A 22611-nucleotide genomic window follows, 5' to 3' on the forward strand; every position below is an offset into this window, starting at 1 on the left:
GGATTTGACGACAGTTTGCGAGTATCAAAATACTGAATGCATTGACTTAGAAGCTTAAATTTTTTACACTGCTGTTATACCGTAGACCTTAGTATTAAATTTCAAATTGACACCTCTATCCGTTCCTGAGAAAAAGGGGTCTAACAGACGGACAAACAGACAACGAATGGCACAAAAATATTTTTTATGTGATATTATTACAAATTAACAATTTTCGGATTTTGTCTTTTACTCGTACTGCGATATCCTGCTTCTAGCCAAATTTCGTGATTCTGTTTCAACTGGAAGTACCCTACAGGTTCTGATGACTGAGTTTCCGAGTATGAAAATATGTGCCATCAATGGTCGTATCTTTTGATTGCATTCCATTAGAGGATTAGATGTTTTCTACATCTTCACAGATACTTCTAAAGGTGCGTGGCGGAGAGTATCCTCTACCACCGCTAATAATTTCCTTTCCTGTTCCACTCGCAGATAGAGCGAGGGTAAAACAATTGTCTATATGCCTGTGTATGAGCCATAATTTTTCGTACCTTATCTTCGTGGTTCTTACGCACAATGTATGTTGGCGGCAGTAGAATCGTTTGGCAGTCAGCTTCAAATGCCAGTTGTCTAAATTTTCTCAATAGTGTTTCTCGAAAAGAACGTTCCCATTTGAGTTCCCTAAGTATCTCCATAACACTTACGTGTTGTTCGAACCTATCGGTAACAAATCTAGCAGCCCGCCTCTGAATTGCTCCGATATCTTCCTTCAATTCGACCTGGTGCGGATCCCAAACACTCGAGCAGTACTCAAGAATACGTCGCGCCAGTGTCCTATATGCGGTCTCCTTTACAGGGGAACCACTCTTTCCTAAAATACTCCCAATAAGCCGAAGTCGGCCCTTCGCCTTCCCTACCACAGTTCTCGTTTCATTTCTTATCGCTTTGCGACGTTACGCCCAAATATTTAAACGACTTGACTATGTCAAGCAGGACACTAGTACTACTGTATCCGAACATTACAGGTTTGTTCTTCCTGCTCATCCGCATTAACTTACGTTTGCTACATTGAGAGCTAGCTGTCATTCATCACACCAACTGGAAATTTTGTCTAAGTCGTGTTGTATCTTCCTCAGTCACTCAACTTCGACAGCTTACTGTACAGCACAGCATCATCAGTAAACATCCGCAATTAATTTCTCATCCTGTCAGCCAAATAACTTATGTACATAGAGAACAACAGCGGTCCTATCACACCTCCCTGGGGCACTGCTGACGATATCTGCGTTTCTGACGAAAACTCGCCGTCGAGGGCAACATGCTGAGTTCTGTTACTTAAGAAGTCTTTTAGCCACTCACATATCTGTGAACTTATTCCATATGCTCGTACCTTCGTTAACAGCCTGCAATGGGGCGCTGCGTCAAATACTTTCCGGAAATGTAGAAATGTGGAATCTCCCTGTTGCCCTTGATCCATTCACTGTATATCACGTGAGAAAAGGGCAAGCTAAGTTCGGCACGATCGATGCTTTCTGAAGCCATGCTGATTCATGGACATAAGCTTCTGAGGCTAAAGAAAGTTTAATATATTCGAACTGAGAATATGTTCAAGGATTCTGCAGCAAACCGAAGTCTGGCCTGTAATTTTGCGGGTCCGTTCTTTTACTCTTCTGCGTTTTTTTGCAGTCGCTTTGGACTATGTGCTGGGCGAGAGATTCATGATAAAATGCAGTCTAGGTAAGGGGCCAATGCCGTAGAGTACTCTTTGCAAAACCGAACTGGGATTCTATCCGGACTTGGAGATTTAACTTCTTTCAAATCTTTCAGTTGTTTCTCTACGCCAGGGATGCTTATTACTGTGTCGTCTATAGGGGAGTCTGCCCGACAGTCAAATGACGGTATGTTTGTACGATTCTCCTACGTGAACGATTTCTTGAATGTGAAATTTTAAACTTCCTTCAACCGCCACACCAGTCTGGTCAACAAAGGACTGAATGGAAGCCTTAGCCCCGCTTAGCGATCTTGTATAGGAGACCGCCAAGGGCCGTAGACTTTAGTATTTGACATAAATTTCAGCTTGTTATCTCCAGCCGTTCCTGAAAAAATGAGTTTTAACACACGGACCACAAAATGAACACACAAGGTTTCCGTTTTTTCCGATTGATGTACGGAACCCTAAAAATAATAAAAAATGTATGCGAGCAACGTCGAATAATTACAGATCTGCCACTAGGAGAGTCAACACACTGCAATAGTTACAATGCCGAAACAGCAAAAATGTTTAAAATAAGGAATATGCTACAGCTATTGATTTTTTCTTTTGCTTGCTATCTGAAGCTATCCTCAGAAAAAAATTATCAATTGTAACAGTACAGTAGGTACGTGATAATTACTCCTCCTCCTTGCTCATCACAGAGCTTCACATGGAACAGCTGATACCCGGCAACAACTGAACAGATACGCTTTGAGAAATGTCACGGGATTCATCACATCGCACTTAAACAACGTTCTGTTACTGTATACACAGTGCCTCTAAACATCAACGGACTCGTCAGTGTATGACTCCAGGAAACAATAAGCTGCACGTACGCTATCTAATTTCGCACTTAGTGTTTTATAAATAAGTAAGATGGTATTTACTCATATTACACAGATGATCTACTATCGTACTCTGCAAACCAGTCTGATGTACACGGTAAAGCGTACTTCCCAACGTACTAGGTATTAAGATTTCTTCCCGCTCTATTTACGAATGGACCGCGGTGAGAATGACTACTGAAATGCCATGTGCATGCTGCAAATAATCTAATCCTGTCCCTGCACTGCAATGGATAAGAGTATGTAGTAATGTCCTTATTCAATGTTGCTTCTTGGCACTTTGTAAATAGGCTTTTACGGAATTGTTAACGCCTATCTTCACCCGCCACCAGTTCAAGTTTTTCAGAAATTCCGTGATACTCTCCTATGTGTCCAAGATGCATGTGCTCATTCGTGCTGTCCGCCGCTCGTGGTCTCGCGGTAGCGTTCTCGCTTCCCGAGCACGGGGTCCCGGGTTCGATTCCCGGCGGGGTCAGGGATTTTCACCTGCCTCGAGATGACTGGGTGTTTGTGTTGTCCTCATCATTTCATCATCATCCAGGAAAGTGGTGAAATTGGACTGAGCAAAGATTGGATAATTGTACGGGCGCTGATAACCACGCCGTTGAGCGCCCCACAACCCCAACATCATCATCATCATCATCATCATCCATCTCATTCGTGCTACTACGCTTCGTATCATCCGTTAGTCCAATTTTCTACGGGTCCGACGTACTTGAGCAATGTTCTATGATGGATCGCGAGAGTGTTTTGTAAGCAATGTCCCTTCCACAGTTATTGAAGTTTCCCTGTATGCTACCAATGAACAGGAGTTTGCCCCCTACTATATCTACTCTCGACCGCAAGTGATCACTCCATTTTAAATTCCCATGAATTTTTACACCTGACTAGGTAGATATCACAGCTAGCTATCTCAGGTTATTTACATGAAGCAGGATTGTGTGTATACCAGTCACATAGTTGGAGTATCGATAAATGTAAGAAGACCTGTAAATCATAAAACTGGGAAAACAAGGCGTTTTTCGTTGTGGATGAATCTTCTCACGAAATTTTAATCATCAACTTTCTCCTCCGAATGCGATAATATTTTATTGACGCCGGTCTGAGTAGGGAGAAACCATTATTACAACAAACTAAGGGAAACCAGAGGTCGCACCGAAAGATATACATGTTCGTTTTTTCCGCACGCTGTACGAGATTGGAATAATAGAGAATTATTGTGAAGATGGTTCGATGAACCCTCTGCCAGGAACTTAAATGTAATTTGCAGATTATCCGTGTAGATGTGGATGTAGATGTAGAAAACTTGGTGAAAAAACTGGCAGTTGACTGTCAACATAAGCAAACGTAATGTATTGCGGATAAATTGGGAACGGTATTTAACGAACGTCGGCTGGACCTACACCTGGAGTTATGGTCTGGGGTGCGATTTCGTATGACAGCAGGAGCGCTTTCGTGGTTATCTTATGCACCCTGACTAAATTTGTGCGTCAGTCTGGTGATTCGACCTGTTGTGCTCCCATTCATGAATAACATTGCAGCGGATGTTTTTCAACAGGATAACACTCGCCCACATACCACTGTTGCAACCCAACATCCTGTACAGTTTCGATATATTGCCTTGGACTGCCCGACCACCAGATCCGTCTTCAATCGAGCGCATATTCTACATCATCGGACTACAACTCCGGCGTCACCCACAAACAGCATTAACTGTTGTTTTATTGACCAGACAAGTGCAACAGACATGGAAGTCCGACCAACAAACTGACATCAGGCACCTGTACAACACAACAAATTCATATCTGCATGCTTGCATTCTTCAACATTCTGGCGGATACACCCGTGATTAATGTACTAGCGTTTCACATTTGCAATGGCTTATTTCGCAGTTACAGTAACCGTGATATTGCAATGCTTATCACTTAAATATTTTACCTAGACAAATGTATTCCCGAAATCTCATTACTCCATATTAATTATTTTTTGGTGTATAAAGGTATCGACCGGGAGCTATTTTAAAGTGGAGTGACCACGTAAGACTAGTTGTGGAATGGCTGCTACCAGACAGACGTGAGATTCATGGAAAGAACTCGCTTTCGAAACTGTCGTCCGATCGACGCTGGACAAGTGTCTGTCAGTTTGCGATCTTTCTTACGTTGAATTAACTGGCGAGACATAGAAGATTCAAATTAGAAGTGCGTAGTTCATCACTTGATCGATCAGTCATCGCGACAGCGTCACAAAAATGCTAACGGAAAGTGACCCTAGAAACAAATTGTGTGTAGACATAATAAAAACAGAAATATGCACTAGTTGAAAGCTGTAACTGGTAATAATAAATATAATTTTTAATGAGAACTGTTTTATCGTGCTCACCCTCAACCCTCAGCTCTGCAGATCCTTTCGCCATGCCAGTGTTCGGTAATTTTGTGAACTTAATCTGGCAACCGTAGGGGCCACTGATACTGCTATACAAGAGACCCTCCGTCATATATCGTAAGGATGCACGTAGACTACGGACGTAGACGTACATTTGACGATAAACTACTGCGTTAGTCAAACAAACAAAATCAAATCAACCAGTACATATTTCCGGCAAACTAAGTTATAATTCTTAGGTTCACACTAACTCCTTTTGTCTCTTCCTTATCGCCCAAATTAATCGTCCACTAATATTTCACAAAGTTAACTGTGACTAAACGCCTGTCCTCTTATTAGCACTGCGGTCATAAAAGTAACCGAGAAAATTCGCCACGTAAAACAAAATCTTCGTCATTATTCCTTGTATAGATCAAACAATGGCTAAAATATTGGCGTTCAAGAAAATTTTAGAAAGATCGTTAAATCTGAGACGAAAATGTCTGGAGCCTGTTTGTAGCAGCTGGAGATGGGAAACTGCAAAACATGTAGAACCAGTGGCGTGCTGTCTGCGCTCCAGCGGTTTGCCTTGAGCAGGGAGCACACCAGTGCCAAGTGGGACTTCTTCCAAGTCTTGGTGTACACTAAACTATAGCAATCATGAAAACATTCCTTAAAGCTACGAAGACATCCGAACGGGCAAGGCATATCATGGCACGTCATGGCATACAGGACGAAGGAAAACAACCTGATAATAAGGCCAGAGCAGTGCACGAGAAGTCGAACGTAGCAAAATTGCCCAGATAGCCGCAGGTCGGAAATGTACGGTTGTGGAGATACGGCCACAAAACGATAGCCAGTCAACGACAAGTGCGTTGAAGGTTGTACGGTATGCGAACGTGTTTTGATGTGTCTAGCAGTGTGACTACCTTACTGAAGTACAGGTTATTACATTAACTAACTAATGTCATTACGATACTTTTAGCGTAGTTGATTCAATAGCCAAGTTCTACCCAATAAATTTCGCAGTAAATTTTGTGTAGCGTAACCAGCAATGGGTAAGAATTTAAATCTTCCTAACTTTGTCTGTTCAGGTGAAACCATTACTTTCAGCTAACATAATCAATAACCTCGCTATTTAAGTTAGCCGTATTATTTGAGGCAAGTCATTTTGAATGCACACACCTCTGCACGCTCGGTGTATTTCCGACGTATGGTTATTGGAAACTTTTGCTCGATCCGGTGTCGCCTATCACGCTCAGAACTTATCAGGTTGTTTTTGTCCACCCTGTGCGCGTTATGGAGGAATAGTGCACAATGACAGACTCCCATTGTTGAGAAGAGAAGGCTGTTCTACAATACACGCTCTCTGTGACGTTCAGTTGCCCTGTTTGTGGCTTGGCGTGTGAGTGACGTTTACAGGCTAAAGTGAACACAGGTGTTTGAATCGCCTTACAAAAATCGAATCATGAAAAAAATTACAAATTCTTTTATGAGATCAAGATCTCACGAACCAGATATCACAAAATAAGTCTTTCCAGTCCAAGTAAGCCACGCCAGTCATCGATTACGAGCAAAAATAAGCTGGACGAATGTCTAAGAATCGGCAGAAAATATAGAATATAGGCTACCGCTGACTGATAACGGTACTGTAAATATAGTGAGCTGGCCGGTGTGGCAGAGCGGTTCTAGGCGCTTCAGTCTGGTACCGCGCGACCGCTACGGTCGCAGGTTCGAATTCTGCCTCGGGCATGGATGTGTGTGATGTCCTTTGGTTAGTTATGTTTAAGTAGTTCTTAGTTCTACGGGACTGATGACCTCAGATGTTAAGTCACATAGTGCTGAGAGCCATTTCAACCATTTCGTAAATATAGTGTGTATCATAATTAATAGGAAAAGTTACGTGTATGAAAGTTTACGACAATACAAGAAACAACGTCCAATAAACGTGGGTACACAAGTGAGCTGTCCGAGAGATAATTGCCAATATATGGTTACAAGCCGCCAGTGACTTAGATACAAAACACTGTCCTAGAGAATATACTCTAAGACAAAAAACGACGCACTGCGAAGGAATTATCCGAGTGGAACGGAAATTGATAGATGTGACGTACATGTGCAGACAAAAAAATGATTACAGTTTCAGAAAAAATTGATGGTTTATTCAAGAGAAAAAGCTTAACAAATTGTCAATAACATTGGTCCACCTCTGGCCCTTATGCAAGCAGTTATTCGGCTCTTATTGGACGTCCTCCTGGGGGATATCGTGTTAAATTCTGTCCAATCCAACTGGTATGTCAGACCGTCAAAACCCGAACTTGCTAATGCTACAAAAACCTCTCAACTGGGGAGAGATCTGGCGATCTTGTTGCCCAAGATAGGGTGTGGCAAGCATAAAGACAAGCAGTAGAAACTCTCGTCGTGTGCGAAATGTAAGCCCAAGATGGCTTGCTATGAAGGGCAACAAAAGAGGACGTAGAATATAGTTGACGTACTGCTGTGTTGTAAGGATGCCGTAGATGACAACCAAAGGGGTCTTGCTAAGAAACAAAATGTCACCCCGGACTATCACTCCTGATTTCGGACAGTATGGCGGGCGACAGATTGTATCCCATCGGTGTCCAGGGCATCTTCAGAGACGTCTTTGCTGGTCATCGCGGCTCAGTTCTAAGCGAGGCCTCATCACTGAAGACAGTTCTACTCCAATCGATGAGATTTCAGGCCCCAATGACCAGCGAAGACATATTTGCAGACGCCCTGGACAACGGTTGGATACCGACCTGACTATCAGCTGATATACGGTCCGACAACCAGAAGTCATGGTCTATGGTGCCGTTTCATTTCGTAGCAGCAGCCCTTTGTCATCCAGGGCAACCTTACAACTCAATAGTACGTTGACGACATTCTACGCCCCGTTTTGTTGCTCTCCATGGCAAGTCATCCTGGGCTTACATGTCGCACACAGAAAGAGTTTCCAGTGCTTGTCTTTGTGCTTGCCAAACCCTACCTTCACCAGCAAGATCGCCGGATCTTTCTCCAGTTGAGAAGTTTTGAAGCAATATGGGCAGGGTTCTCCAACTAACTATAGATTTTCACGATCTAACGTGCCAGTTGTACAGAACTTGGCACGATATCGCTCAGGAGGATATCCAAAAACTCTATTAGTCAATGCGAAGCCGACTAATTGCTTGCATAAGGGCCAGAGGAAGACCAATGTGTTATTTTACTGCTCAAATTGTGAAATTTTTTTTCTTGAATAAACTTTCAGTTTTTCTGAGCTTGTAATCATTTGTTTGTCTGTACCTGTCATTCACACCAACCGATTTCCGTCTCATTTGAATAATGTCTTCGTGTTTTTCTTCTTTTTTTTAAGGTATACGTTTCGCTTAAGTCCCCACCTAAATGGGCTCAAATTTAACGCATGACACTGTTACGGAAAGATGCATGATGGAGCTCCGGCACATTTTGCTACTGATGTAAGTCGACATCTAACGCGCCAGTTTGGGTACAAGATGGATTGGTGGAACTGGGACTTGGATTTTCCTATCTAGGTTCATATTACAAGTGAGTGTACAGCACTCCCGTTGATACAGTTAAAGAACTGAAACAGTGATGTGCATAGTCTTGTCAAGCTTTGGAAACTGATCCGCGGGTGTTTGAAAGACCTCACAACTCATTGCAGAGATGAGTGCAATATTGCATCCAAATGCGAGAACAGCATGTGCAACACCTCCTTCAACAGGTACCAGTGTACATTAAATTTTATCATGTAACCCACTGAAGCAGTATTGTACTTCGTGGCGATGGGTGAAATCTGAGTCTAGTTAAGTGTGGACTGAATCGCAAAGCTTACAATTCACCGATTAGCACGTTTCAGACTGAAGCCTGTGATGGCTCGTAATCACAAATTCGTAATTATCTCCTAATTACTGGAAAGGTTTTTTCCTTTGCAATTTTTTGCTATTAATTGTAGTATGTTCTGAAAATAAACTGATGATGCTCTTCTCGGATATGCAGCCAGATAATATAGTCATCTCGGCACAATATTTCAACGGACCAACTGGCCGCAATCTTCAGGTGAGTATGCTGATGCACAGTCTCGCCGGAACTGAGTTTTCAACAGAATTGGTCGAGGTGTATAAAGGAGCTGCCGATTCTGTTGGAAATTCATTTCCAGTATACTCACCTGAAGATGATGATCAGTTGACTCACTGAAGTATTGTGTCAAGATGAGTATATTAGCCGTATGAATATCCAAGAAGAGTATCATTAGTCATTATGTCGGAAAAGTCTTCGTAATCACGTGAAAACACTTTGTTTGACAGTTGTTAAGGAACAAAGAGCGAGCCACATCTGCAGCTGCAGTGTCTAATGGTGAGTGTGTTGGGAAGGTACATTGTCTTGGAGACATATGCGGTGGTGCCTCTGAAGCCCAGTTATCACAATAAATCTCTAATATTTTGTCTGTACTTTGTCAACCCAAGAGACTATCGAATATGTAAGCAGTCCATCGTAGCACACTACTCTTACTTGAATAATCCTGTAGGAATTCGGTTAAAGGACGCCATGTTTGAGGTTACGATTGTTAATGGACAGTCAAAGTGATACAAGTGATATTTGTGCATTGTCACAACTAAAGAAAGTCACTGTTATCAATTGATCAGCTGTGTCTCTGTATATGGTGGGTCGTGGAGAACGTGTAACGAACACAAAAGGCTGCTACACAACGTACTTGATGAAAATAGTAGGTCTACTTATCACAGGGATACGCAGATAAAAAAATACCTGGACACCTATCAGGGGCATTAGTATGATGTATCTCCACATTTCGCCTTTATGAAGACTTCACCTCCAGTGGGGACACTTTCAAGTCTAAATGTCTGTGGAGGAATGGGCACTCATTCTTCCTCAAGAGGCTAAACCAGAGAAGATAGATATGATAGACACTGGGGCCTGGAGCGAAAATGACGTTCTAACTTGTCCCAAAGGTGTTATTTGGGTCCAGGTCGGAACTGTGGCCAGAGCAGTCCATTTCAGGAATGTTATTGTCCACAAAGCTCAGCCTCACAGATGCTGCTTTATGGCACTGTGCATTGCCAAGCTGATACAAATAGTCATCATCTCCAAACAGTTCCTTTATTGTACGCAGTACACTATGCTGTACAATAGCTTTGAACCTTTCTGCATTTAATGTTAGGTGAAATACGGGAACCACACTCTATCCACGAAAACACCCCTATACCCTGACACCACCGCCTCAGTACTTCACTGTAGCACTATGCGTGATAGCAAGTTACATTCTCCAGGCATTTGCAAAAACTAAAACTTTGCATCGCATTGCCACAGGCTACAGCGCGATTTCCAGTCATCCACTGATCAACAGTGTCGCTCCTTACACCGCCTCAAGCCTTGCTTAGCACTGACTACATAAACGTGTGGCTTATGAGGATCTGCTCGACCATTGTAGCATATTCTTTTTAACTCCCTACGCACAGTCATTATGCTAGCTGGACCGCTGATAGCACTCTGGAACTGACGAGTGATTCGTTCCGCTTAATTTATGTGAGTTTTTACAACCACCCTTGCCGATGCCTTATTGTCCATCAGTACTTGGGGTCTGGCTGGTCTTGGTTTAGCTGTGATTATGCCTTTGCATTTCCACTTCACAATCACATCACCAGCAGTCGACTTGGGCAGCTTCAGAAGGGTTCAAACGAACCTGATGTGTTTGTTACTGAGGTGACATACGGGGATTAGTCCATGTTCGAAGTCACTGACCGACCTCTCCTGACCGATCCATTGTGCTGTTACAGGTCCTCTGTTAACATCACAACACTCCCTGGCTCCTTTTAGACTGGCAGCTTCACCTCTAGTGGTCAATTACACATTACATAGGTGTGTCTGTGTACTTCAGATCAGATAGTGTATATCTCCTGACAATCTCTTGCTCTAGGCACCTAACCCAATCGATAACATGGCTACTGAATTGAATCGGACTACATTAATATCTCCATTTTGCTGCCACAAATTTAATTGCGAGAGCAGAAAGTCAGCATTCCTATGCAATTACTAACTCGTGGTTATTGTCCCATAAAGATTCTCTGTGGCCCACAGTGACATGTTATCCACAATATTCAAATAAGAGTGTCACATATTCCTACTGGCGCTTTGCCAAAACTGGAGGAGAAATTCCTATTATTGTATGGCTTGAACCAATTCCTGTTGAGATACTGACCACTTTACCTCTGACGAGTAGTTGTGTAGTATTTGCAGGATTCTACAGAAATGGCATAGTAAATTACCACAATATGCATGTGTGGGCAGATACAAATTCTCTATCAGTCACAGAGGCATTAGTATAGTTTCAGTATCAATGTATGGTCAGGAACTGTCGTTGACTGACTCATGCGACCTATGAGACCTATATACACTTTACGAAACAGATTAACAGTTGCTGTGTATCATTGATTTCTGCACGATGAATTACCATTAGTGTTGGAGGACATTGCCCTGCAGTAAGACAGCAACTGTGTTTCACGTATGACGGGGCACCAGCCCATTTTCTACGAACCGTGCAACAGTTCCTCACCCGCAATGATGTTTCGTGGGTGACAGATTAGCCAAAGAGGTCCAGGAGCAGAGCCTCCCCGTTCACCAAACCTAAATCCATTGCATTTATGGCTCTGGGGACATTTAAGGGCATTGGTGTTTGTCCAACCCATTGACAATCCACGGATGTCACAGGAGCACCTCACCAATGCATGTGACACAATCTGAAATGATTCAGGTGTATTTGAAAGTGTTCAAATGGCTCTGAGCGCTATGGGACTTAACATCTGTGGTCATCAGTCCCCTAGAACTTAGAACTACTTAAACCTAACTAACCTAAGGACATCACACACATCCATGCCCGAGGCAGGATTCGAACCTGCGACCGTAGCAGTCGCGCGGTTCCGGACTGCGCGCCTAGAACCGCTAGACCACCGCGGCCGGCTTTGAAAGTGTGTGTGATTCACTGTGAAGAAAGGCTGAATGATGTGTCAGGACGTATGATAACCACATACAACACTGCCTATAATATCTACTTTTAGGTAACAGGCAATTGGGAATGAGAGGACAGATTGGCCCATACAGGTATCTCAGCTTGGTTTGGTTTCCGGACATAACATTATGATAACTTTTCTTCTAGGTTTGACCAGTACTACCTCCTATAGGAATATGTGACAGTTTTTTTAAAGAATACCTTTGGCTAGTGTGCACTGATGTTAATGCACGTAGATGCTCAAAATACGAGACTGACCAGGTGTCAGCCCCATCAGACACAACTACGCATGGTATCCCAAATTAAAAGTTAATAGAGAATCCGAAGCTGAGCATTTCGAGATAAGGAGCAACTAGTTGGTAATGAATATTTCAGATATCTACATCTGGATCTACTTACATACTCTGCAAACCACATTACGGCACATAGCGGGCGTTACCCCTTGCCACTACTAGTCATTTCTTTGCTGTTACACTCATAATCAGAGGAAGGGAAAAATGACTGTATGTCTCCGTACGAGACGTAATTTCTTGTGTGTATCTTACATTCGTTGGCCTTTTGCAGAATATATGTTGGCAGCATTAGAATAGTCCTACAGTCAGCTTCAAATGCAGGGTCTCTACATTTTCTCAACAGTATTCATTGAAAAGGATATTGCCCTCCCTCCGAGAGTCACCAAACATCTCTGTAATACTTGCATGTCGTTTAAACCTATTGGTAACAAATTTAAAAGCCTGCCTCTGAACTGCTTCAATGTCTTCCTTTAATCCGACCTGGCGTGGATCCCAAACACTCGAACACTATTCAAGAACAGGTGACACTAGCATCCTATATGCGGTGTCCTTTACAGATGAACCGCAGTTTCCTAAAATTCTCCCAACAAACTGCGTCCACCATTGGCGTTCCCTGCCACAATTCTCACATATTCATTCCGTTCATAGCGCTTTGCAATGTTACATCCAATTTTTTAAACGACATGACTGGGTCAAACAGTACATGACTAATGCTGTGTTCGAACGTCAAGGGTTTGTTTCTCCCTATCGTACGCATTAACTTACCTTTTTTTACATTTAGGATTAGTCGCCATTTGTCACACAACTAGAAATTTTTCCTAAGTCATCTGGTGTCCTCCTAGTCACTCAGCTTCGACAGCTTCCCGTACACAAGAGCATCATCAGCAACACACTCACTGATTGATGCCCAACCTGCCAGAAAATAATAGTGGTCCTATCACACTTCTGTGTGGCACTCCTCACTAAGCCCCTGTCTCTGATGAATGGTACCAAGTCATAAGTTATTCATATGACGCACATGTTTGTAAACCGCTTACGTTTCATAACGACCAGCTGCCTGTCGCATTAGTGTTGCTGGCGCCTGCTCGAAAACATATACAGCCGCGTATGCTGTCAGCTTTCACAACGACAATATGTCATTTCAGTAATTATTTGGTAGAAGTGCTTGAGTGCACGTGGGAAAGTATTCCAGCTCATCAGTAGCAACTCCTCAGCTGACAGCAATCTGAATTCACCTCTCTAAGTAGAAGTTGTGTTGAACATCCACTCAGAGGATATAAAGGAACGCTGGATGTAGCTGTTAGGTAGCCAGTAGAACGTCTTATTACGGATTCCTTCTGATATTTTGAGACGTTCTTGACATCATATGATAGTACTTTAAATCAAGCTTCATGATGAAGACTTAATGCTGCTCCATATAATTAAAGGTAGCATATTCTCTAGATCCTCCCCCATGAACCATAGACCTTGCCGTTGGTGGGGAGGCTTGTGTGCCTCAGCGATACAGATAGCCGTACCATAGGTGCAACCACAACGGAGGGGTATCTCTTGAGAGGCCAGACAAACATGTCGTTCCTGAAGAGGGGCAGCAGCCTTTTCAGTTGTTGCAGGGGCAACAGTCTGGATGATTGACTGATCTAGCCTTGTAACACTAACCAAAACGGCCTGCTGTGCTGGTACTGCGAACGGCTGAAAGCAAGGGGAAACGACAGCCGTAATTTTTGCCGAGGACATGCAGCTTTACTGTATGATTAAATGATAATGGCGTCCTCTTGGGTAAAATATTCTGGAAGCAAGATAGTCCCCCATTCGGATCTCCGGGCAGAGACTACTCAGGAGGATGTTGTTATCAGGAGAAAGAAAACTGCTGTTCTACAGATCGGAGCGTGGAATGTCAGGTCCCTTAATCGGGCAGGTAGGTTAGAAAAATTAAAAAGGGAAATAGATAGGTTAAAGTTAGATATAGTGGAAATTAGTGAAGTTCGGTGGCAGGAGGAACAAGACTTTTGGTCAGGCGAATACAGGATTATAAATACCAAATCAAATAGGGGTAATGCTGGAGTAGGTTTAATAATGAATAACAAAATAGGAGAGTGGGTAAGCTGCTACTAACAGCATAGTGTACGCATTATTGTGGCCAAGATAGACATGAAGCCCTCGCCTACCATGGTAGTACAAGATTATACAGGGCTATTACAAATGATTGAAGCGATTTCATAAATTCACTGTAGCTCCATTCATTGACATATGGTCACGACACACTACAGATACGTAGAAAAACTCATAAAGTTTTGTTTGGCTGAAGCCGCACTTCAGGTTTCTGCCGCCAGAGCACTCGAGAGCGCAGTGAGACAAAATGGCGACAGGAGCCGAGAAATCATATGTCGCGCTTGAAATGCACTCACATCAGTCAGTCATAACAGTGCAACGACACTTCATGACGAAGTTCAACAAAGATCCACCAACTGCTAACTCCATTCGGCGATGGTATGCGCAGTTTAAAGCTTCTGGATGCCTCTGTAAGAGGAAATCAACAGGTCGGCCTGCAGTGAGCGAAGAAACGGTTGAACGCGTGCGGGCAAGTTTTATGCGTAGCCCGCGGAAGTCGACGAATAAAGCAAGCAGGGAGCTAAACGTACCACAGCCGATGGTTTGGAAAATCTTACGGAAAAGGCTAAATCAGAAGCCTTACCGTTTACAATTGCTACAAGCCCTGACACCCGCTGACAAAGTCAAACGCTTTGAATTTTCGGCGCAGTTGCAACAGCTCATGGAAGAGGATGCGTTCAGTGCGAAACTTGTTTTCAGTAATGAAGCAACATTTTTTCTTAATGGTGAAGTGAACCGACACAATCTGCGAATCTGGGCGGTAGAGAATCCTCACGTATTCGTGCAGCAAATTCCCAATTCACCAAAAGTTAACGTATTTTGTGCAATCTCACGGTTTAAAGTTTACGGCCCCTTTTTCTTCTGCGAAAAAAAACGTTACAGGACACCTGTATCTGGACATGCTGGAAAATTGGCTCATGCCACAACTGGAGACTGACAGCGCCGACTTCATCTTTCAACAGGATGGTGCTCCACTGCACTTCCATCATGAAGTTCGGCATTTCTTAAACAGGAGATTGGAAAACCGATGGATCGGTCTTGGTGGAGATCATGATCAGCAATTCATGTCATGGCCTCCAAGCTCTCCCAACTTAACCCCATGCGATTTCTTTCTGTGGGATTATGTGAAAGATTCAGTGTTTAAACCTCCTCTACCAAGAAACGTGCCAGAACTGCGAGCTCGCATCAACGATGCTTTCGAACTCATTGATGGGGACATGCTGTGCCAAGTGTGGGAGGAACTTGATTATCGGCATGATGTCTGCCGAATCACTAAAGGGGGACATATCGAACATTTGTGAATGCCTAAAAAAACTTTTTGAGTTTTTGTATGTGTGTGCAAAGCATTGTGAAAATATCTCAAATAATAAAGTTATTATAGAGCTGTGAAATCACTTCAATCATTTGTAATAACCCTGTATTCCAACTAGATCTGCAGATGACGAAGAGATTGATGAAATGTGTGCTGAGATAAAATAAATTATTCAGATAGTGAAGGGAGACGAAAATTTAATAGTCATGGGGGAATGGAATTCGATAGTAGGAAAAGGAAGAGAAGGAAATGCAGAAGGTGAATGTGTGAATAATGAAGCTAACACTTGGTTCAAGACTCATGAAAGAAGGTTGTATACATGGAAGAGGCCAGGAGATACTGGACAGTTTCAGATAGATTATATAATGGTAAGACAGGGATTTAGGAACCAAGTTTTAAACTGTAAGACATTTCCAGGGGCAGATGTGGACTCTGACCACAATCTATTGGTTATGAACTGCAGATTAAAACTGAAGAAACTGCAAAAAGGTGAGAATTTAAGGAGATGGGACCTGGATAAACTGACACATCCAAAGGTTGTAGGGAGTTAAGGGAAAGCATAAGCGAACGATTAACAAGAATGGGGGAAAGAAATACAGTAGAAGAAATAGTGAAGGCAGCAGAGGATCAAGTAGGTAAAAAGGCAAGGGCTAGTAGAAATCCTTGGGCAACAGAAGAAATATTGAATTTAGGTGATGAAAGGAGAAAATATAAAAATGCAGTAAATGAAGCAGGCAAAAAGGAATACAAACGTCTCAGAAATGAGATCAACACAAAGTGCAAAATGGCTAAGCAGGGATGGCTAGAGGACCAATGTAAGGTTGTAGAGGCTTATCTCACTAGGGGTCAGATAGATACTGCCTACAGGAAAATTAGAGAGACCTTTGGAGAAAAGAGAACCACTTGTATGAATATCAATAGCTCAGATGGAAACCCAGTTCTAAGCAGAGGAGGGAAAGTAGAAAGGTGGAAGGAGTATGTAGAGAGTCTATACAAGAGCAATGTACTTGAGGACAATATTATGGAAATGGAAGAGGATGTAGATGAAGATGAAATGGGAGATATGATACTGGGTGAAGAGTTCGACAGAGCACTGAAAGACCTAAGTCAAAACAAGGCCCCAGGAGTAGACAACATTCCATTAGAACTACTGACAGCCTTGGGAGAGCTAGCCCTGACAAAACTCTACCATCTGGCGAGCAAGATGTATGAGACAGGTGAAATACCCTCAGAATTCAAGAAGAATATAATAATTCCAATCCCAAAGAAAGCACATGTTGACAGATGTGAAAATTACCGAACTATCAGTTTAATAAGTCACAGCTGCAAAATACTAACGCAAATTCTTTACAGATGAATGGAAAAACTGGTAGAAGCCGAACTCGGGGAAGATCAGTTTCGATTCCGTAGAAATATTGGAACATGTGAGGCAATACTGACTCTACAACTTATCTTAGAAGATAGATTAAGGAAAGACAAACCTACGTTTCTAGCATTTGTAGACTTACAGAAAGCTTTTAACAATGTTGACTGGAATACTCTCTTTCAAATTCTGAAGGTGGCAGGGGTAAAATACAGGGAGCAAAAGGCTATTTACATTTTGTACAGAAACCAGATGGCAGTTATAAGAGTTGCTCTTGGAATGATAAAATATTCTATTCTCAGTCCTACCTGCTGCTTTTTCTGTGTATCTGTCCTACAGAATAATGTAAGAAAAATGATCTCTGATCAAAGGTGCCATTTTTCTACAAAAAAGAAAGGAAAAGCCACACTTTACTTTTCCTCTCTACACTCCAGGTATGATATGTCTATTCAAAAATCTCATTCCAAACATACACTTCACAAATCTATCAGCTCAGATGCAACAAACTCAAATGCAAGGTAGACAGAGCATTATAGTTTGCTATACATTACCGCAAAAATGCTACAGCTGTGTGACTGCTGAATACACATCTTCTCTAGATGTCAGATAATAGGCAACTTTCTCAACTTTTAATTAGGTCAAATTGGACAATGCTTTGCACTCTAATGACAATGCAGTTAATTATTACATCATCTGAATAATGGCCCAGTTGTGACCAAGTTCATTTTATGGTTTAATACATATTCTCATCCACCTTTGTTGCTTTCTGTAGTCACAGTGGCTGTTTACTTTACTGTCATTCCAACAATATACCACATCCTCTGAAGCTGACAAGCTTGTAACTTCAATCACAGCCACAAGCTATTATCCCAAATGCCAATTAAATATGGAACAGATAACATACACCATATGAAACAGATAACATACAAACACATAATTACTTTAAGCAGTATTCGCTGTTTGTGAATGTACACTGTTATGTGCACTACTTCTGGTGCGGACTGATTTCGTGGAAGTTATCCTCCCAAGAAATGCTACATTAAAATAGTAGGACGTGTTAAGATTATTTATTTAAAACAGACTACAAAGTGCATAAGATTTATAAAAACGTGGTTCCTCACAGATACACTGTTACACACACACGCACACAATAGGTTCAGTTTTGTGACAAAGGCAAGTACCCTCAGTTCTACTTTCCAAAGATTCAGGTGCACACATGTGACAAAGATATGAAAAACTATCATTACACAGACATTACATTACAGTTAATTTTTCTTTCAATATTTACACTCCCTTCAAAGAAAAACAGAAGGTGAGAAATGAATTTCACATGTATTTAATCTTCTACACTCCAAATCTTTCATGCAGCATCTCAAGTAGAACCCTTTCCCGTGACTTGGTAAGTTGATCAGCTAACTGGTTGGTCCCATCAATGTGTTCTAATTCAAGACCCCCATTCAGGAATCTTTCCCTGATGTGTGACAGACTTCTATGTGCTTTGATTTTCAATTATATGTTGAGTTTCTGGACAGTTTTACTGTACTTGCATTGTCAACCTACAGTGTAGGTGAGTTTTCTTATTTTAAGCTGCAATCAATTCATATAGCAACCTTTTTAACCAGATCAGCTCCTTTGCTCCTTCACTGGCTGATATTATTTCTGCTTCCAAAGTAGATGCTGCCACTGTCTGTTGTAACTGACTGGTTGATGATACATATCCATGACTCATAGTTGTGACAACACCTGTCAAACATCTCGTGTCCTTGTCACCAGCATAATCAGCATCACTGTAAATTTTCAACCTCGCTTTGTTGTTGTACTTAATTCCATAGTCCACCATGTTCTTCAAGTACCTAAACATTCATTTTACTTAATACCAGTCTTGAACTGTGAGATCTTCCATCGCTCTAGCTGTTTTGTTCACTACAAAAGCAATGTCCAGACATGAGAATGTAGCCAAATATGTCAGACAACCCACTGCCTCTAAAATTGGAACTTTGGCTATGATCTTCCCTTTGACATTATTTTCGTCATGTCCAATTGAAGTAGAAACTCCATTAGACTCATCCATTCCAAATCTTTTCAGTATTTTTCCTTTGTGTAGTCTTCTTGGTTCAAAGCTATTGACCTGACTTAATTTTGCTGTATCTTCATACCCAAAAAGTTGTTAGAGACCATCTAATTGTATGAAACTCCAGCTTCAACATTTTAATGAACTCTTCAATATCTGCTATGTTGCTGTCCACAACTAAACCATAATCAACATAGATTGCTCCAACAGTAGAAGAGACATGGATCAGCATCACTGTTTTTAAATCCAGCCTCCATCATGAAGTCTAGAAAACGTTTGTTTCAACAATGTGGTGACTGTTTGAGACTATACAGACTTTTCTTCAGCAAACAAACATGCCCAGTATCATCTTCAAAACCTTCAGGTTGTTCCACGTATATACCTTCTTCGTGTACACCATTTAGAAAAGCTGTTTTGATATCAAACTGGTCGAGCTTCAATTTCACAGCAGCAACCACTGCCAACAGAGTTCGAATTGTATCATAATGCATGACAGGGCTGAATGTTTCTTCATAATCAGTTACTTGTCTTTGTACATGTACTTTGGCCACAAGGACCCTTAAAGTGAACTTTCCCATTTTCTGCAGTTTTCTTCTGTAAGACCCATCGATTTTGCAAAATTTGTGCACAACTTGGATGCTCAACTAATATCCAAGAATTAATCTCTTTCAGGGACTTTAATTCTTCATGAATGGCCTCCAGCCACTGATTTTTATAGCTAGACTGCAAAGCTTCTGCATCTGAGCTTGGATCCTCATCCCTGATGATAGGAGTTCCAGCCATGTACACATAATCTCCACTGGTCATCCATTCTGGTTTCTTCTTCTCACATGGAGTACTTCATTTATCACTCAAAATTTTGCTTTCTCCAGAACTTGATACCATATACAAATCTTCCTCCTCCTTATTACTTCCTCCAGAACTCGATGTCGTCTCAAAGTCTTCTTCCACTTTACTTACCCTTTCTGTTCTCTCATCATCGCTGACAGCTTCTGATTCCTTTTTCTCATCAGAAGTTTGATTAGGCTGACTCTGTTGAACAGTGTCTTCACCAAAAACTTCAAATTCAGCAGCACTGGTGCACAGATTGCATACAGCTTCAGTCTTGAATTTTACATCGTGACTTAGCACAACTTTTATTTGAGATGTAATCCAGACCCTATAGCTGTCTCTGTCATTTATGTACCCTGCCAGATGTCCAAGCACAGCTTTGTTGTCAAATTTTGAATGAAGATTCTAATTCACATGCACATAACATTGTGTTTCAAAGATTCTCAGATGATCCAGTGTGCTTACTGGTCGTCCATAGCACAGTTCATATGGAAATTTGTTTTCAGTAGAGGGCTTCCCAGTGTGATTTAAAAGTTATGCAGAAGTATTGCATCCTTCTGCCCACAGTTCCTTTGACAGTTTACTAGGGTTCAACATAGAATGTGCACACTCCACAGTAGTGCAGTTTTCTCTTTCTGCAACACTGTTTTGCTGTGGTGTGTAAAGTAGAGTGATGCAATGCTCTATGCCTCTGCTTGCCAGCAATTCTGAGACTTCCTTGTTATTGAACTCTCTTCCTCCATCACACCTGAACTGTTTAACAACATGACCAAATTGTCTTGGCATCATTGAAGAAGTGTTACAACACTGTGCTGACTTCACTTTTCTGCTTAAGAAAGAAAATTTTACAAAACTTGTTAAAATCATCTTTGAAACATTTGTAATACAGAGTTTTTCTGAGAGACTCTGGAGACATAGATCCATTTATGTCAGCATGGATTTGTTCACCTGTAACCATTCGTTGATTCATTCTATTCATGAATAGCAGTGCATACATTTTTCCGAGTGTACGTCCATTCTTCTTTGCACCCACCCACATTGATGTTCATCTGCTTCAAGATCCATTTCATGTGCTGTTTGTGTTGATGTCCAAATAACTCATGGTAAACTTGCAGCATATCTGACAATGTCACTGAATTCACTAGAACTGGCTGTACTGGTTTAACAACATGCATGTCAAGAACATAGAGACCATGGCTGACATGACAGTCAGCATTGTTTGCCCAGTCATTTTGTCTTCAATTTCGACACTTTTGTCATCAAGTCTAGTATAAAAACCTCTTCGCACAGCTGCTTTGATGGAAAAAAAGTGAGTACTCACTTCAGGAACATAAAGTACATCTTTCAATTCACCAATTTTTCTGGCACTATGCAACTGCATTTGAATTTTCACAGTTCCCTGTCCGTGAGCCAACATTCTCACACATCTTTTCCCAATAGAAATCATTTCAGTGATGGCAAATTTTGTATATGATATGAAATATTGTTTATTTGAAGCGATATGATTTGTGGCACCACTGTCACAGTAACAACTGTCAATTCCAACACAGTTTTCGACTGAAGCACTGAAAACGTGTGACAAAAAAGCAACATTCTTTTCCATGTTCTTTTCAGAATGATTGATGCAAAGATGTTATCTGTCTCTTTTGTTGGACACTCTGCTGCCCGTGGCCTGCCTGCCCACATTTGTGACAAGGAAATCTTTGTTTTGCGCATTGAATATTCATTTTTGATTTTTCACAACCGACATTGTCACTTTCATTTCACTGAATTTTCTTTTTAGGGCAACTGTGTGTATCAAATGCAGCTGTTTCAACCATACTTTGACCACACAATTCATTTGTGCACTATTTTTCAATCAAAAAGTTCATGCTTTGATTTTTAGATGGAACTGTGTCCCACAGGTCCTTGAAATTGTCATATTCTTTGCCTAGTGTGGAGAGAATTCAGCCATTTAAAAATCTTTCAGACAAAACATTTTTATTGTGCTTTTGCAGTTTGTGACTCAAATAGATGGAAAGCTTCAGCAGTTTTGTGACATGTGTGCTAATGTCCTCTTTGGTGTCACAATGAATACGAAAAAAATGCTTCTACCAACATGTTCAGATGTTGTGTACTGCACTGTTTGAATTGTGCATGTAATTTCTCCCAAATTTAACTTGCATGGGAGAATGTTAAAATGAGCTCAGCAACAGATTTTTCTAACACACTTGCTGTAAATTTCCTGCTTTCGCATCATCTTTCAGCCACTGCTGATGTGCCACCTTTTCCTCCATAGTCACATCGTGCAGCAGTTCAGGGCACTTGTATGTAACGTTTACGATGTCTTCAAGCACATACACTCGCAACAGCATCGACACATGCCATTTCCACTTTGCCCAGTCTTCAGGTGTTTCGAGTTTTTTCCACTGGTATTTTCTTATCACCAACACCAGCTGCCATTTTCATTGAACACACAAACAACAAGCAAATTCATGTTATCTTAGTCACAAGCAAAACCAATTACTTTGCAGCTGTTCACAAGCAGTCTGGGCCCAAGATGAGCACCTTTGGTTCTGCTCTCAAAGATTCAATTGTATACACATTACAAAGATATGACAAACTCACATTACACAGATATTACAATACATTTCATTTTTCCTTACAAAT

At 41.5% G+C, this 22611-nt stretch overlaps 1 protein-coding gene across 1 annotated transcript in view; it reads left to right on the forward strand.

The window, feature by feature from the left end:
* LOC126485716 (formimidoyltransferase-cyclodeaminase-like) overlaps positions 1–22611 on the forward strand; it is a 108056-nt gene that overhangs the window by 8376 nt on the left and 77069 nt on the right. The gene's annotated exons all lie outside the window — the stretch shown is intronic.

This window comes from Schistocerca serialis, chromosome 1 (assembly GCF_023864345.2).
Source record: "Schistocerca serialis cubense isolate TAMUIC-IGC-003099 chromosome 1, iqSchSeri2.2, whole genome shotgun sequence".
In the NCBI taxonomy this organism is placed as follows: Eukaryota; Metazoa; Arthropoda; class Insecta; order Orthoptera; family Acrididae; genus Schistocerca; species Schistocerca serialis.